This window comes from Lithobates pipiens, unplaced genomic scaffold (genome assembly GCF_037356315.1).
Source record: "Lithobates pipiens isolate NorthernLeopardFrog02 unplaced genomic scaffold, aLitPip1_a1.2 Scaffold_8, whole genome shotgun sequence".
NCBI classification, from domain to species: Eukaryota; Metazoa; Chordata; class Amphibia; order Anura; family Ranidae; genus Lithobates; species Lithobates pipiens.
In genome coordinates, this window is record NW_027507903.1 from 474,778,180 (window position 1) to 474,794,931 (window position 16,752).

Consider the following 16,752-nt stretch of genomic DNA (forward strand, 5'->3'; position numbering starts at 1 on the left):
TTTACTAAAAGGTAATCCACTTGGCACTACAAGTGCACTAGGGAACTGTCAGGGCTGGCTTAGCCCTTCCTCCTCTGGGCTGGCCGGTCAGCTGTCGGCTAATTGCCAGCTCTCTTCTCTCTCTTCAGTTACCAGCTGTTCCCGATGATGCTCGTCTGGTCTGCCTATATAAAGTCTTCCAGCTCATTTTTCCTTTGCCTTCATGTTTGGTCACATCACTAGGAACCATCTCCTGCTGTTGTTTCAAGACTGGATTGCTAACATCCCTCCTGGCTTCCATCCTGCTTGCAGTTGCTCTCCGTGGATCCCTGACGTCTGGACTGGCTGATTAACTGATCTGGTTTATGAACTTTGGTCTGGCTGACTACCCAATCTGGCTACTGGACTCTGGCTTGCTTGACTACACTTTTTCCTATTTATCTTTTATTTTTATTAATAAACAAGTGTGATTAGATTGTACTTCTGTCTCTGTCTGTTTCATGGTTCCTGACAGGAACCTAGGAGACAGCCAAAAAGAAAAGCAAACAAGAAAAACTCGAGATTTTATCATAAAAAATGATTTTTTTATTAATGGAAATGTTAAATATGTTCTGGCATTGCAGTGGCCCCCCTACCATTATTATAATTGACATATCTGTCCTGCACTTGACGGGCAGTTTGGGGGGCCAAGCCAGTACAGCAAGTATCCAGGCCTTTGAGTACAGATTCTGCAAGTCCAGCCTCGGGCCCAACTGAAATAAGATATGTTTGAGAATGTTTGTGTAAAAAAAATCTGGAGTGTGCAATAGCATAGGATTATGTGATTGATTTTATAGTCCGCCATATTGATGGCTGAGAGAAACAAACGGAACCGGCTGGCCATTATGTCAAAGGTATTCTCCACAACTCTTCTCGCTCTGGCCAGCCAGTAGTTAAAAACCCTCCTCTTCGGGATGAGGGTCCTTTGAGGGAAGGGCTTCATCAGGTGCTCACCCAGAGCGAAGGCTTCATCTGCAATGAAAACAAAGGGGAGTCCCTCAACGTTCTCGGCATCAATATGGCAATCCTAGGCCACCAGTCTGGAGATGCTGGCAGAACTCCGTCTGGGTGAAGACTCCTCCATCCAATATCCGGCCGTTCTTCCCCACATCCATGTACATAAACTCAGATTGTGCTGACACCACTGCCATCAACACTACACTATGGAACCCCTTGTAATTGAAATAGTAAGACCCTGAATGGAGTGGTGGCACAATGCGAACATGCTTCCCGTCGATCGCCCCCTCCACAGTTGGGAAAGTCCCAACAGTCAGCGAACTGGGAGGCCACAGTCTGCCATTCCTGTGCCATGGAAGGAAACTGTGGAGTCAAACAAGAAAAAAATTTTTTATAAGTACTTTTAAACCAAGAAGATTACACCAAAACATTTTTGCACAACAGCAATATAACATTTTTAGAAGTAGTATTTAAAATATATATATAAGGCCCACTTATCAGATTCCGCACCCCCTCTGATGGCCCATTGAAAAAAATTATATGGGGGGGTGGGGGAGGGTTCTAAATGATTTTAAGACCACACATTACACTTGGAGACATTTGGGGGGGGGGGGGGTTGAAAAAAAGAAAAAAAATAATTTTTGAAAAAAAATGTTTTGAACACTTTTCACAGTTACTCCAGCCACTCCAACCACACAACAGTTACTCAAGCCACTCCTCCCAGTTACTCCGCCCACTCCAGTAGGTGGAGGCAAGAACACTTCACACAATTTTCCCAGAAATTGTAGCTTTTCTAGTTTCCCTTTCTTATGACAAAATTCAGAGCAAAGCATTGTGGGATGTGTAATTCAGAATGCTGTTTCAATGGCAGCAGGACTATTCTGAACTATAATTAACAGAATGCTGAGTGGACAGAACAGACTGCTGGGAAAGGTTATAAAAAGGACTGGCATGGCCTAGATCGGCATCTTGGGACGCCGTTTGACTCTGCCAGCAGGAGGTCTGTGTGACAGGGAGCTGCTGTTGATTTGGTCTGGAAGACCTTCGAGAGCAGTTGGCCAAATTGAAGAGGTCAGGGGTCATTCATGAGTCCAGAAGCCCCTATGCTTCCCCTATTGTGGTGGTGCAGAAGAAGAATGAGTCATTATGCATGTGTATTGACTACCGGACTTTGAATCACTGTACTATTCCTGATCAGTACACAACCCCTCACATTGAAGCTAAATGGTTCAGTGTATTCGACTTGAAGAGTGGGTACTACCAGATACCCATGCATCCGGAAGACAGAGAAAAAAAATGCATTTATCTGCCCTTTGGGGTTTTACGAGTTCAGTCGAATGCGTCAGGGATTGTCAGGGGCCCCGGCAACCTTCCAGCAATTGATGGAAAGAACGGTAAGATAGATGAACCTAAGAGAAGTATTAGTTTATTTGGATGACATTATTGTGTTTGGTAGAACATTAGAAGAACATGAAGCTCGGTTAGAGAATGTTTTTTTCTTGGCTCCATGAAGAAGGATTGAAACTGTCATTGAAGAAGAGTCAGTTTTACAGAACCTCTGTTACATATTTGGGTCATGTTGTCTCTGCAGGAGGGGTTGCCACGGACCCAAAGAAGTTGGTGGCTGTTACTACATGGCCTAGGCCAAGGACTGTGACTGAATTAAGATCCTTCCTTGGATTCTGCTCTTATTATCGCAGGTTTGTAGCAAATTTCACCAGGATTGGTCAGCCTCTTAATGAACTGTTACGGGGAAAGGAGAGAATTAATTCAAAGCAAAGAAGTCTGGTTGTAGTAAGAAGGGAGAATCAGTAAAAGATCAATGGAGTCATCAGTGTGAAAAGGCATTTTGGCATTTAAAGAAGAGTCTCACTAAAGTCTCGGTCTTGGCTTATGCTGACTCTGGCAAGCCTTATGAACTTCATGTGGACACCAGTAGAGATGGCTTTGGAGGAGTTCTCTATCAAGAACAAGACGGTGTTCTCAGACCAGTGGCCTATGTGAGTCGTGGCCTTACTCCATCAGAAAGAAACTACCCATCCACAAGCTAGAGTTCCTGGCTCTAAAATAGGAAGTAGAAGACAAACTGAATGATACTTGTATGGAGCCGAGTAGTAAAGACGGATAATAATACTTTGACCTACCTTCTGACTTCAGCCAAATTGGATGCGACAGGACACAGATGGCTGGATTCCAATTCAGCCTAAAGTACCGATCTGGGGGAAGGAAAGCGAGATGCAGATGCCTTATCTGGAAGGCCTCATAGAAGGGAGGAAGAGTCAGGGGATTGGGCCTATGTGATTACAGAAGGTGTGCAGGCCTTGTACCAAAGGCATGGCTCAGAAGATGAAGGGAGGTGTTGCAGCGAAATGTATTGGAGTTCACCCCTCTGGGATAACCAGACGCTACTGTGAGCTGACGCAAGTCTGAGGTGAGGGCCTTCCTCAGTTATCCAAAAGAGATCAAAGAAGGGATCAGGAACAAGCAGGATCCCATGCACAACCTGTGCCCCATGCCCTGATGTGCCATGTGCCCTGATGTGGCCCGTGCCCTGATGTGCCCCGATCGATGTGCCCTGATGTGCCCCGATATGCTATGTGCTCTGATATGCCCCTATGTGCCCTGATTTGCTATGTGCTCCATGCCCTGATGTTCCCCGTGCCCCAATGTGCCCTGATGTGCCATGTGCCCTGATGTGCCCCGATGTGCCCTGATGTCCCCCAATGTGCCCTGATGTGCCCCGATGTGCTATGTGCCCCGTGCCCTGATGTGCCCCTATGTGCCCTGATGTGCTATGTGCCCCGATGTGCCCCATGCCCTGATGTGCCTTTTGCCCCAATGTGCTGTGCCCCGATGTCCTGTGCCCTGTGCCCCGATGTGATGTGCCCTGTGCCCCGATGTGCTGTGTCCTGATGTCTTGTGCCATGATGTCCTGTGCCCCGGTGTGCAGTGTCTCAATGTCGTGTGCCCTGATTTACTGTGACCTGTACCTTGATGCGCTGCGCCCTGATGTACTGTCACCTGTGCCCTGATGTCCTGTGTCCTGATGTGCTATACCCTGATGTGCTGTGCCCTGTACCAGCGAACCACAAGCTGGCTGACCGATGACGACCGCAACCTTATGTTATTTGTACCAGGCTACCAGTCTACCAAATCAGACCTGAAGGAAAACAAGGGCCTTTGAAGATCTGGCATCAAAACCATCTGCTTCCATTGTCTGATGCGGTCGCGGTGCCTCAAGTACCCTTTTCACCTTCTCCAAATCTAACTCCACCCAGGACTCGTTCACATCGATGAACTTCAACTACCACTGTATTACCAGAGGAAGAAGAAGATAATTAGGGGGAAGAATATGTACCACGACAAGTTCATACTCCCACTGTATTACCAGAGGAAGATAAAGATGTGGAAATAGTGCCTTTCTGGATGTGGCTTACAGAAACTGAACCTGATGCAGGAACTATGAATGTGAAAGGAGGAGGAGTGCCGACTAAAGTGCCAACTAAATTACAGACTAAAGTGGCAATTAAAGTGCCACATAAAGTGACCGAAACAATATGAAGATCACTCAGTTCAGAACTGGAAATCCTACCATCATTCAGGGAAGCTGATAGGATCAAGGTTGAGAGTACAAGTCCAACCTCTGAGAAAGAAACGAGAGACTTAATCAATTTTGCTGTTGAATCTTTGCTTTTGCCTGAATCAGATTGTCCTGCAGAGGCTGAAGTTCCCTGTATGGGTGTGAAAAATGCAGAATGCCAGATACCCATCTCTATACTCCTTGAAGAGACTGATCTTTCCTCCCCACTGTCACGTTCTGAATCTGTAGCTATAGATCTCCCTATGGCAGGCATGTCCAAAGTCCGGCCCGCGGGCCAATTGCAGCCCGTGGCCCGGTTTTGAACGGCCCGCCTGGCTATCAGGGCTGTCAGATGAGCGATCCCCTGCCGAGCTGTACATCGGCACTGTGAGAAGCTCCTCAGCCCCAAAAGTGAAAGTAAAATGCAGAGGAGTGTGCCGTGCTCTCTGCTTCCCCCTACAGTGCAGTACCCAGCTGAATGCGGAAGCTGGAAAGGTACAGTACTGTGCTAGAAGCTAGATTAGTTTTAAAAGTGCTTTATTCATGTGTGTGGGCATGTGTCTGTATGCATGTACAGTGTGTCTGTGTGTCTGTGTGTGTGGGCATGTGTCTGTATGCGTGTGTCTGTGCGTGTCTGTGTGCATATGTTACTTTTAATCCGGACCCCCCCCCCCCCCATTCCTGTACCATCAGAACTGCTTTTGTAGGGCTTGTGTGTGATAGCAGCCAGGACTGCTGCTCCTCTGCAAAGCAATCCATGCACAGATCGCTTTTCAGAGGCATTTGAAAGGTGGTAAAGAGGCATCATGTTGCCTCTTCACCACCTGTTTTAAGCTCATAAATGCAGCATCACTATACCACAACTGTGCAATCCACACAGTTGCGTGGTAGTTGCAGTGCAGGCCCACCCTGGGTATACCTCCAGCTGCAGCCATATCATGTGTACACCCCCAGCTGCTCCCTCTGCAGCTAAAGGGGGAGAAGTTGGGGGTGGTAAAAACAGCTTAACCATGTGATTTTACTGACCCTCCAACTTGACATGTGAACAAGCCCTTGGTTTACATCTGTGTGGCTGCATGCTGCGTGTAGGGAAGCCCATTTATTCCAATGGGCTTCCCTACCCACAAAAATGCAGGGAAAGAAATCACCAATCTTTTTTTTTTTTTTTACTGAACTGCATCAAAAGCACCCCACGTTTTCCAATGTGTGGGGTACCATTAATGGTACCCCTAAAGAGCAGAGGCAAGAGAATTCTTGCTGGGCAGTGTATTAGTGCTTGAACGAACATGCAGACAGAATTTTAATGGTTCAATGGTCGGCCCTCGTGCATGTTCACTCCATCAAATCTGGCCCTCTTTGAAAAAAGTTTTGACAACCCTGCCCTATGGAGCCATGCAGTCCTGATCATGTCAGGAGCCCAAGAGAGAATCCTATACAATCCGCTGAGAAGTAATATTCCCCGGTTCAGTTGAAACTAAATATACATCCTCCAAAGAGACTCACTTATGACACTTTAGGAGAGAACTCTGAGGAACTGATTCATACTATTCAAAGGCAATTTCCCATGCCTAATCCCTCTACCGTCAATTGGGTAGTGGGTGACTCTGCTCTGACCTCTGACACCAATGGGTGGGACGCAGCAATTGCCCTGGCCTGTTCAAAAACTGATTTTGAATTGAAAAAAAAAGAAAAAAAATGTTGCGCTAAAGTGCTATTGTGCATATATCATCTTTTGAAAACCAACATTAAAGCTAAAACTTAAAATTTAAAATACAAAGATTCATCAAATACATCAATATAATTGCTCATAAAAATGTAAATAGAAAGAGTGGTAAGTATAGCTTATGGGTATAGACTATAAGATGGTGAATTGTCTAACCATAGATTTACTATAAATAATCCTATTACGGATGTGAAGTGAAGTGCCAAAGGATCAATAATCGTGAATGGTCCTATTAATGAAAAAGTGAACAAGTGCTTGTAAAAAGCAATTGAAACAATGCACACGTGTATGCAAAATAAAAAGTCCTTATAAAAAGTGAAGTCCTTAAAACAGTGAAAGAAAATTCTTGTGATCAGCCAGCGATACTGGAAAGTGCATTCAGTGAAATGGTGATATTCTGTTGGCATCAACGCCTATAGGAGTGAGGCTTACCGGAACTCACAGACTTGGGAAGGCGTACGCCTCGCAAGTGGTGATAGGCTTAATGGTAAAAGGTTGGCGATTCTCTATTCCACGGACTGTCTCCAAAGCTTCACTCGAAATGGCGTTACCACATATATAGAGGTTGGGCAGCGGATAAGGAATGGGCGTCAATACTCCACGTGTTCGAGCACATTCATATATGACAAACCGTGGCAGAAAAAAGGAACTTGCATAGTGTATTACCGTTAAAAAGACACTGGATTAAGAACACTCACATTTAAGAAGAAAGGTTCAGGCTTGTACCAAGGTATATAGTAGCGTAGTGCTGTTGCTGTGGTCCCCCCTGTATATAAATGGTTTCAGCAAAACCCAGAGGTGTGTCAATATCTGTTGAGTTTAGATTGTGGTTGATGTTATTATAAATTTGTTAGTAATCTTTTCTTCTCACAAAGTTCATTACGTTTAATGTCTCCAAATACCCTTGGTATTTGGGACCAAAGAATTCAAGTGGGGGTAGAATGTAGCCAGGAGGTGGCTATTATGTCAGAGACATTTTCGCTGTGTTTTTAATGTGGGGTTAGTGTTTGCTCGACTCTATATGTTATTTCCTTTTCTTATGACAAAATTCAGTACAAAGCAATTTGGGATGTGTAGTTCAAAATGCTGAAGTTTCAATGACAGCAGGACTGATCTTAACTACAGTTAACAGAATGCTGAGTGGACAGATAAGACTGCTGGGAAAGGATATAAAAAAGGCTGGCATGGCCTAGATCAGCCTCCTGGGACACTGTTTGACTCTGCCAGCAGGAGGTCTGTGTGACAGTTAGCTGCTGTTGATTTGCGGCCTACACAGCAGGGAACCGTTCAGCTATACCCAGAGGGATCTCTGCGGACAACATCGCTTCTTCCTTGCAGTGGACCGGAGGGTATTCCAGGTCATTCAGAGATGCCTGCACTTCAGATCCAAGTGGGCCGCAGCGTGGCGCGGCAGGCGCCATTTCCCAGCTCTTATGGGGGTACTGGTACATATATAATAATATATAAGAGTGCATCTGGTAGAGTCAGGCCCCTTTCACACAGGGTGTGCTCCATTGGAGTCCACTTGCTCAGGGGGCAATCTGTCCGCTTAGTAGGGGATAGCTGTTCCATTTCCACTTCACTTAGGCAGAGCGAACGGTGGTTCAGTTATCCTGACTGGATGTCATATGACGTCTTTTACAATAACTGCCGGCGTGTGCCCGTTGGGGTGTGCTGCTCAGCGATCGATGGTGCGGCGTGTCAGTCTGACACACCGATACACCGATCTTGGTAAAGAGCCTCTGACAAAGGCTCTTTACCACGTGATCAGGCATGTAAACAGGAAGAGCCATTTATCGGTTTTCCTCACTCGTGTCTAACAGACGTAAGTAGAGGAGAGCCGATCGGTGGCTCTCCTGACAGGGGCATCTTTGCTGATTGTTTATCAGCGCAGCCCCCCCCCCGTGGATGCCCACCCAGGACCACCAGGGATGGCCAACACACAGGATCACCAAGTATGCCACCCTAGACCAAAGATATTCCAATCAATGCCCAGGCAGCTGCCAATCAATGCTCAGGCAGCTGCCAATCAATGCTCAGGCAGCTGCCAATCAGTGCCCATTAAAAATGCCTGAAGGTGCCATCAGTGATGCCAATCAGTGCCAGACATCAGTGCCCAGCAGTGCCCCCTATCAGTGCCCAGCACAGCCGCCTATCAGTGCCACCCATAAGTACCTATCAGTGCAGCCTATCAGTGCCCACCAGTGTCACCCATGAGTGCCCATCAGTGCTGCATATCAGTGCCACCCATCAGTGCTGCCTATCAATGCCCATTGTCAGTGCCACCTTATCAGTGCCATCTCATTGTTGCCACCTCATCGGTGCCGCCTTATCAGTGCAGCTTATCAGTGCCCATCAGTGAAGGAGAAAACATACTTTTTTACAAAATGTTATAACAGAAACGAAGAAAAACTTTTTTTTTTCAAAATTTTCGGTCTTTTTTTATTTGTTTAGCAAAGGAGGTGATCAAATACCACCAAAAGAAAGCTCTATTTGTGGGAACAAAATGATAAAAATTTGTTTGGGTACAGTGTAGCACAGTGGTTCTCAACCGGGGTTCCGTGGATCCCTAGGGTTCTGCGGGAGGTCCCCAGGGGTTCCGCAGTGATCTGACTGTCAGTCGTAGGCAGCTGACATGAGGATCGCAGACACAGGCAGGGAAGCGGCTGGCACCCTATTGGCTGTAGCGCGCTGTTCCCCGCAGGCCCCTCCTCCCCTCCTGTCCTTCCCGAGTGCTTGTAAGTGACATCATCTGGGGTGTACAGGATAGGAGGAGGAGGAGGAGGAGGAGGGGCCGAGGGGGAACAGCACGCCACTGGAGAACATATGAAACAAGCTCTGAAGCCAGTAGACAAAAGCAAGTACTGAAGTGTGCCCAGTTGTGTCCCCGCACAATGTGCCCAACAGTCTGTCCCCTACCCCATGTAATGTCCTGTCGTGTGCTCTGCCCCATGTCATGTCCCCTGTCCCATGTCATGTCCCCTGTCCCATGTCATGTCCCATGTCATGTCCCATGTCATGTCCCATGTAATGTCCCATGTAATGTGCCCCGTCATGTGCTCTGCCCCATGTAATGTGCACTGTCCCATGTAATGTGCCCTGTCATGTGCTCTGCCCCATGTAATGTCCCCTGCCCCATGTCATGTGCCCTGTCATGTACCCTGTCCCATGTAATGCCCTGCCCCATGTAATGTCCCATATAATGTCCCCTGCCCCATGTAATGTCCCCTGTCCTATCCCCTGTCCCATGTAATGTGCCCTATCCCATGTAATGTGCCCTGCCCCATATAATGTGCACTGTCATGTGCTCTGCCCCATGTAATGTCCACTGTCATATCACCTGTCCCATGTCACGCCCCCTGTCATGTGCCCTGCCCCATGTAATGTCCCCTGTCCCATGTCACGCCCCCTGTCATTTGCCCTGCCCCATGTAATGTCCCCTGTCCCATGTAATGTCCCTTGTCATGTGCCCTGCACCAAGTAATGTCCCCTGTCATGTGCCCTTCCCCATGTAATGTCCCCTGTCGTTTGCTCTGCCCCATGCAATGTCCCCTGTCGTTTGCTCTGCCCCATGTAATGTCCCTTGTCGTTTGCTCTGCCCCATGTAATGTCCCCTGCCCCATGTAATGTCCCCTGCCCCATGTAATGTGCACTGTCATGTGCTCTGCCCCATGTAATGTCCACTGACATTTCCCTGTCCCATGTCATGTCCCCTGTCATGTGTCCTTTCCCATGTAATGTCCCTTGTCATGTGCCCTGTCCCAAGTAATATCCCCTGTCATGTGCCCTGCCCCATGTAATGTGCCCTGCCCCATGTAATGTGCCCTGCCCCATGTAATGTGCCCTGTCCTGTCCCCTGTCCCATGTAATGTGCCCCATGTAATGTGCCCCGTCCCATGTAATGTACCCTGTCATGTGCTCTGCCCCATGTAATATCCACTGTCATGCCCCCATCCCATGTCATGTCCCATGTAATGTCCCCTGGCATGTGCCCTGTCCCATGTAATGTCCCCTGTCCTATGTAATGTCCCTTGTCATGTGCCCTGCCCCATGTAATGTGCTTTGCCCTATGTAATGTCCCCTGTCATGTGCTCTGCCCCATGTAATGTCCTCTGCCCCATGTAATGTGCCCTGTCATGTGTTCTGCCCCATGTAATGTGCCCTGTCATGTGTTCTGCCCCATGTAATGTCCCCTGTCATGTGTTCTGCCCCATGTAATGTCCCCTGTCATGTGTTCTTCCCCATGTAATGTCCCCTGTCATGTGCTCTGCTCCATGTAATGTCCCCTGCCATGTGCTCTGCTCCATGTAATGTCCCCTGTCCCATCTAATGTAATGTCTCCTGTCATGTCCCCTGTCCCATGTAATGTCCTCTGTCCCATGCTCTGCCCCATGTAATGTCCTCTGAATGGATGAGCTCTGCAGGAAAAGAGAGCACAAGTTTCACATGAAATAGGTACATTTTAATATTTATTCTTTTATTTAATGCTTTTTGTACAAATAATTTTGTTATCAACAGCTCGCTGATCATACCAATGTTCCGTGAGCTGTAGATGTGAACATTTCAGGGGTTCCTCGAGATATCAAACTTATTGCCAGGGGTTCCTCCAAGGTAAAAAGGTTAAAGTGGTTGTAAACCCTTACAAACCACTTTGATCTACAGGTAAGCCTAGATTAAGGCTTACCTGTAGGTCCAAGAAATATCTCCTAAACCTATACGGTTTAGGAGATATTTGCCCGAAGACAGGCACCGCTGTCTACGGCGCATGCGCCGTAGACAGCGGCGCGCAGGCGCACTGAGCGTGGCATCGTCGATGACGAAGATGCCGCGCATCTCGGCTCCCGTGCACATGCGTGGGAGTGACGTCATCACGGCTTCGCCGAATGACAGCGGCGGAGCTGCGAGACCCCACCGAGAAGATGGATGCACCGGACTACAGGGGACAGCGGTGACTTCGCTGGCTCCTGTGTCAGGTAAGTGACACATAATGGGCTACTATGCGATGCATAGTAGTCCATTATGCTTTGCCTTTGCAGGGAATAAAAGAGAAAGTAAACTCATCAGGGTTTACTTCCTCTTTAAGAAACACTGGTGTAGTATGACCACGCAATTGCCATTTAAAAAGTGACAGCGCAGAAAGCTGAAAATTGGCTTGGGCAGGAAGGGTGGTAGGTGCCTGGTATTGAAGTGGTTAAAAACCGACAGGCAAACCCGATCGGTCCACCCGTATTTTTTAGTGTTTGCATGTAAACATGTTTCTTGTTTTGTTTGTTCATTCTCGCAGTGTCACATTACAAAATTACACAACATTTTAACTACCAATTGCTGGGAGGCCGCCCCTGGATGTCCTCCTGTTTACAACAAAAACACAGGAAATTTCCCCAGGGTTTTTTTTTTAGCAGCAAAGTGGACAATTGAATAAGATGGTGAAAGTGAAATGGATCAAGGTGCCAAACATGAGTGATATGACACTGAATGCTGTCTGCATAAAGTGAGAGAGTAGAATTATGATTATATTACTAAAAAATAATATTGTGTGGGTTAAGTAGTAATGTTAGTAAATGAATGGGTGTTTTGCATAAGTACAAGGATTACCCAGTCATAATCATTCCAAAAGCTGCACTTACCAAGCACTCCATCAGTCTTGTATTGGTGTATGACAGCACTACCATGGAACACCTCAGGATCTCCTGGGAGCTGTGGAATTTTAAAGTATCTGCATGATTTGTCCATTGTCTGCAGGTGTAGGACCCCACCCAATCCACCCTCCCACAGGTCTACAACGCCAAAAGGGCGTCGTCTGCATGGTCCCCTCGGCGTTCCGGAAGGCATAAGCCCTGGCCTAAGCCATCGCCTCCGACGCAAAGGTGCGACATCACTGACAGTCCGGTGGCGATCACGGAATGCCGCCGGCACGGAGAAAGCCCCCCACAGTGGCCCAAAAAGGACTCAACTCTAGGGAAACAAACATTGGGGAGAATCGCAGATAACATCTGCGTCTCCCCACCGTGCCGGGAAGCGGGGCGGAAAAGAGGCACCCCCCAGTGATGCGGGGCTGAACCGAGCAGTTTGCACCAAGGGGATGGAAAAAAAGATAGAACACTGCAAGCACCAGCTTTGGGGGCTCCCTTATTGTGTTATTTTTCCTTTTTACATATACCAATTGGGTGACTAAACATCCGCTTCTTTCCCCTTTTAACACATGTGAGCCCCAATACGAGCCAAGACATACTGCCAAATTTTGGAGAAATCTAAATGCAGGTATTTTCCCTTCAGCCACCCTCGAGGTGACAAAGGGACGCATACAAAGCGTAATAGCCTATAATGAAAGGCACCTGCATTTGAGCTCAGACAAGTGGAATCAAAATCAAAATCAAAAATATACCTATATTAACATATGATTATCTGTAAATCATTTTATTTGTACTACTTTGCATGCATTGCAGTGTTCTATCTTTTTTTCCATCCCCTTGGTGCAAACCGCTCTGTTCAGCCCCGCGTCACTGGGGGGGTGCCTCTTTTCCGCCCTGCTTCCCGGCACGGTGGGGAGACGCAGATGTTATCTGCGATTCTCCCCAATGTTTGTTTCCCTACAGTTGAGTCCTTTTTGGGCCACTGTGGGGGGCTTTCTCCGTGCCGGCGGCATTCCGTGATCGCCACCGGACTGTCAGTGACGTCGCGCCTTTGCGTCGGAGGCGATGGCTTAGGCCAGGGCTTATGCCTTCCGGAACGCCGAGGGGACCATGCGGACGACGCCCTTTTGGCATTGTAGACCTGTGCGAGGGTGGATTGGGTGGGGTCCTACACCTGCAGACAATGGACAAATCATGCAGATACTTTAAAATTCCACAGCTCCCAGGAGATCCTGAGGTGTTCCCTGGTAGTGCTGTCATACACCAATACAAGACTGATGGAGTGCTTGGTAAGTGCAGCTTTTGGAATGATTATGACTGGGTAATCCTTGTACTTATGGGACACCCATTCATTTACTAACATTACTACTTAACCCACACAATATTATTTTTTAGTAATATAATCATAATTCTACTCTCTCACTTTATGCAGACAGCATTCAGTGTCATATCACTCATGTTTGGCACCTTGATCCATTTCACTTTCACCATCTTATTCAATTGTCCACTTTTTTTTTTTTCCCCCTCTCACACACACATACACGCATTCATTATTCTTTTCACACTTCCAATTTTGTTGTTTCAGTTTCTTTTTCAGTAGTTTGGTTTTGTTTTCACTTTCACACCCCTCTTCCCCCGTCATCAGTGTACCTCACATCATGCATTTTCACTTCACCCATCACATCTCCACACCCTATCCCTCACCCACTTTTTCTCACTGTCAGCTAATCCCTCTTATAATTAATATAACTAATGAAAAAACTACGCTATGCTATATATAACTAGTTTAATTCTTTTACAATATGAATTCATTAATTACCAAGTAATAAGCCTATAACTGCCAAGCACTTCTATATACTCCCTTTAATATTTAATATTATTTAATGATGATTTACAAAACGTTTTTTGCATGTCCATCTGCAGGTGTTTTACCCCCCCCATCCTCCTCTCTGGGTCCCAAAACGTGGCCCCCTGTAAGCTCAGTGGACTATGCACCCACCCAGAGGGCACGGGGGGAACATATGGCGGCGAAGGGATCACTGGATGGCTATAATCCTGCAATGCCGGTTCATGCGACACGTCCTCATACACCCATTGAATATAAATCCCCCCTGAAGAGACCAGAAATCGCAAGGGTTGAAATGCATCGGGATTTTTCATGTGGATACATATGTTACGAATACAATTGGCAAACCATGCTTGTACATAGAGTTTTTTGCTATGAGTGATGTTCCATGTCTGTATTTGTCGTACTACCTATATGGATGATGTATTATTGTTCATTTGGAATTACTATTGTCTGTCAAATAAATTATTTTTTTACATCAACTATTTTCACACCAACTCTCTGCTGCTAAAAAACCCCTGGGGAAATTTCCTGTGTTTTTTGTTGTATGTTTATGGGATATGCAGCTTTGGGGGCTCCCTTTATTGTGTTATTTTTCCTTTTTACGTCCTCCTGTTTACTTCCACGTTGCGCGCTCCCGCGAGCGCGCATCGGGGAAGTTCTGTGCTGGCCGTGTCCCCTGGACGCAGCCAGTCACAGATCGCTGTAAACGGCCAATCACAACGGCCGTTTAGCGTGCGATCGGCGTGCCCAATGAGAGATGATCTCATATGTAAACATATGAGATCATCTCTCATCACCGGCTTTCCCTCCTCACACAGACCGCGTGTGAGGAGGGAGAGATGAACGGCTGCAGCGGCCGTTAGTAGGTAAAAAAAAAAAAAAACATAAAATAAAGGTCCCACAATGTTACTGCCACGTGTCATGTGCCATCTGTTATCAGTGTCATCAATGCCACATATCAGTGTCATCTGTCATCCGTGTCACATGTCAGTACCACGTATTAGTGGCATCTGACATCAGTGTCACGTGTCATAAATGCCACACATCAGTGCCGTCTGTAATCAGTGCCACGTATCATTGTCCTGGTGCTCCAGGGCCTTCAAAAATGTAATAGTTGGTCAACAAGTTAGATGTGTAATTTATGCTGCTAGAACACCTGATGGCACTCCCTGCATGTTGGGCCTCTGAGTGGCTAGGCTGTGGAAAAGTCTCACACATGTGGTATCGTAATACTCAGGAGGAGTAGCAGAATTTGTTTTTGGGCATCATCTGTGGTATACACATGGCACGTGAGAGAAATAACCTATTACAATGACAATTTTGTGAAAACAAAAATCTTAATTTTGCAAAGAATTGTGGGAAAAAAATGACAACATCAAAAAGCTCATTATTCCTCTTACTAAATACCTTGGAATGTCTAATTTCAAAAAATGGGTAATTTGGGGGGGTATTCGTACTTTCCTGGCTTGTTCGGGTCGCAAGAAATGAGATAGGCCACCAGTACATCAGGTGTGATCAATTTTGTATGATTTGCACCACAGCTTGTGGACTCTCTAACTTTCACAAAAAACAAATAATATCCACTAATTTGGGTTATTTTTACCAAAGATATGTAGCAGTATAAATTGTGGCCAAAATTTATGAAGACAAATTAATAATTTGCTAAATTTTATCACAGAAACAAAGAAATGTGTTATTTTTTTCAAAATTCTCTGTCTTTTTTTTCATTTATAGAGCAAAAAATAAAAAACCCAGAGGTGATCAAATCCTACCAAAAGAAAGCTCTATCTGTATGAAAAAAAGGACAAAAAAATAATTTGGGTACAGTGTTACATGACTGAGTAATTGTCATTCAAAGTGTGAGAACACCGAAAGCTGAAAATTGGTCTGGTCACGAGGGGAGTTTAAGTGCTCAGTTGTCGAGTGGTTAATAAAGGTCTTTAGTTCATTTGTAAATAACTTTGCTGTGCTCCATACCAGAAATTTCTTTTTTTAGAGTTCTTATAAACAATACAAATTGCAGTTTGTATACATATCATAAAGTTAGATTGTATCTAAACCCAAACATTGATACAAAGTATGTTGCTCACTTGTTCCTGTATTTTTTATTTTTTTTCCCCCCCTTCTTTCAGTGAAATCATGCCTGACAATCCTTCCAGCAGGGGATGTCCACAAGCACCTCTTGTTCTGGGGTGACAATACTAAATGAGCAAAGTATCAGATTCTCTTTAAGGGCTCATTTACACTGATGACTTGGAGTGGTAAAAAAAATAGTTTTACCACCCTTCAACTGTCTAGTCATGTTAGCATAACCCCCCCTCCCCCCCCCAGGCCTGGAAGTCACTGCTCTACTGCCCTCTAAAAAGCAATCCACCTTGGATCATTTTTCAGAAGGGCAGCACAGAGTGGTGATCATGTAAGCGATCCCTTAAAGTGTTTGTTCCCTGGCAGTGATCTCCAGATTAGGGGTCACCCTATGACTATTCAGTAGGTACCAGAACTCGGACACCCTCCTGCTCTTTGAATTACAGGAGCAACACTTGATTGTGAGACAGTGAGAAACTGTGTCATCCTGTTATATCACCTGAACGTGGCTGTGTGTCACTTGGAGCAAAGACTTGTTCATGAAGCAAATCAAAGGCTGGAGTTATCTCAGACATATAATGAATCCCCATTGGACAATTTCCCCTCTAGGAAGCTCCATACATAATGGTGTTAAAAAGAAGTTCAGGAGATTTATGCATTTTTTTTTTCTGCAAGAAAGCTCCAATCAGAAATGCAAACCGGAAGGCAAAACACAAAACTCCTTTAGTAGCAGCAATTTTTAAGCCAGTGTGCATGGAGCGTGTCTGTTCTGGGGACAACCCAAAATTTGCTAGTTTCTTTCAATTTCCATGGTTACAGTAAAGATGATAAATAGAGAAGGCGAATCTCCCTATTGGGGACACAGACAGCAATAAAAGCCTGACAGGTGTGCTAATCCCTCTCCACT

At 46.0% G+C, this 16,752-nt stretch overlaps 1 long non-coding RNA gene across 1 annotated transcript in view; it reads right to left on the reverse strand.

The window, feature by feature from the left end:
- Positions 1 to 468: 468 nt before the first annotated feature.
- Positions 469 to 16,752, reverse strand: part of LOC143963295 (uncharacterized) — a 78,024-nt gene continuing 61,740 nt past the window's right edge. The window contains exon 3 of the long non-coding RNA XR_013270933.1: positions 469 to 1,338. This is a non-coding gene — a long non-coding RNA (uncharacterized LOC143963295). The remainder of the gene's footprint in view (positions 1,339 to 16,752) is intronic.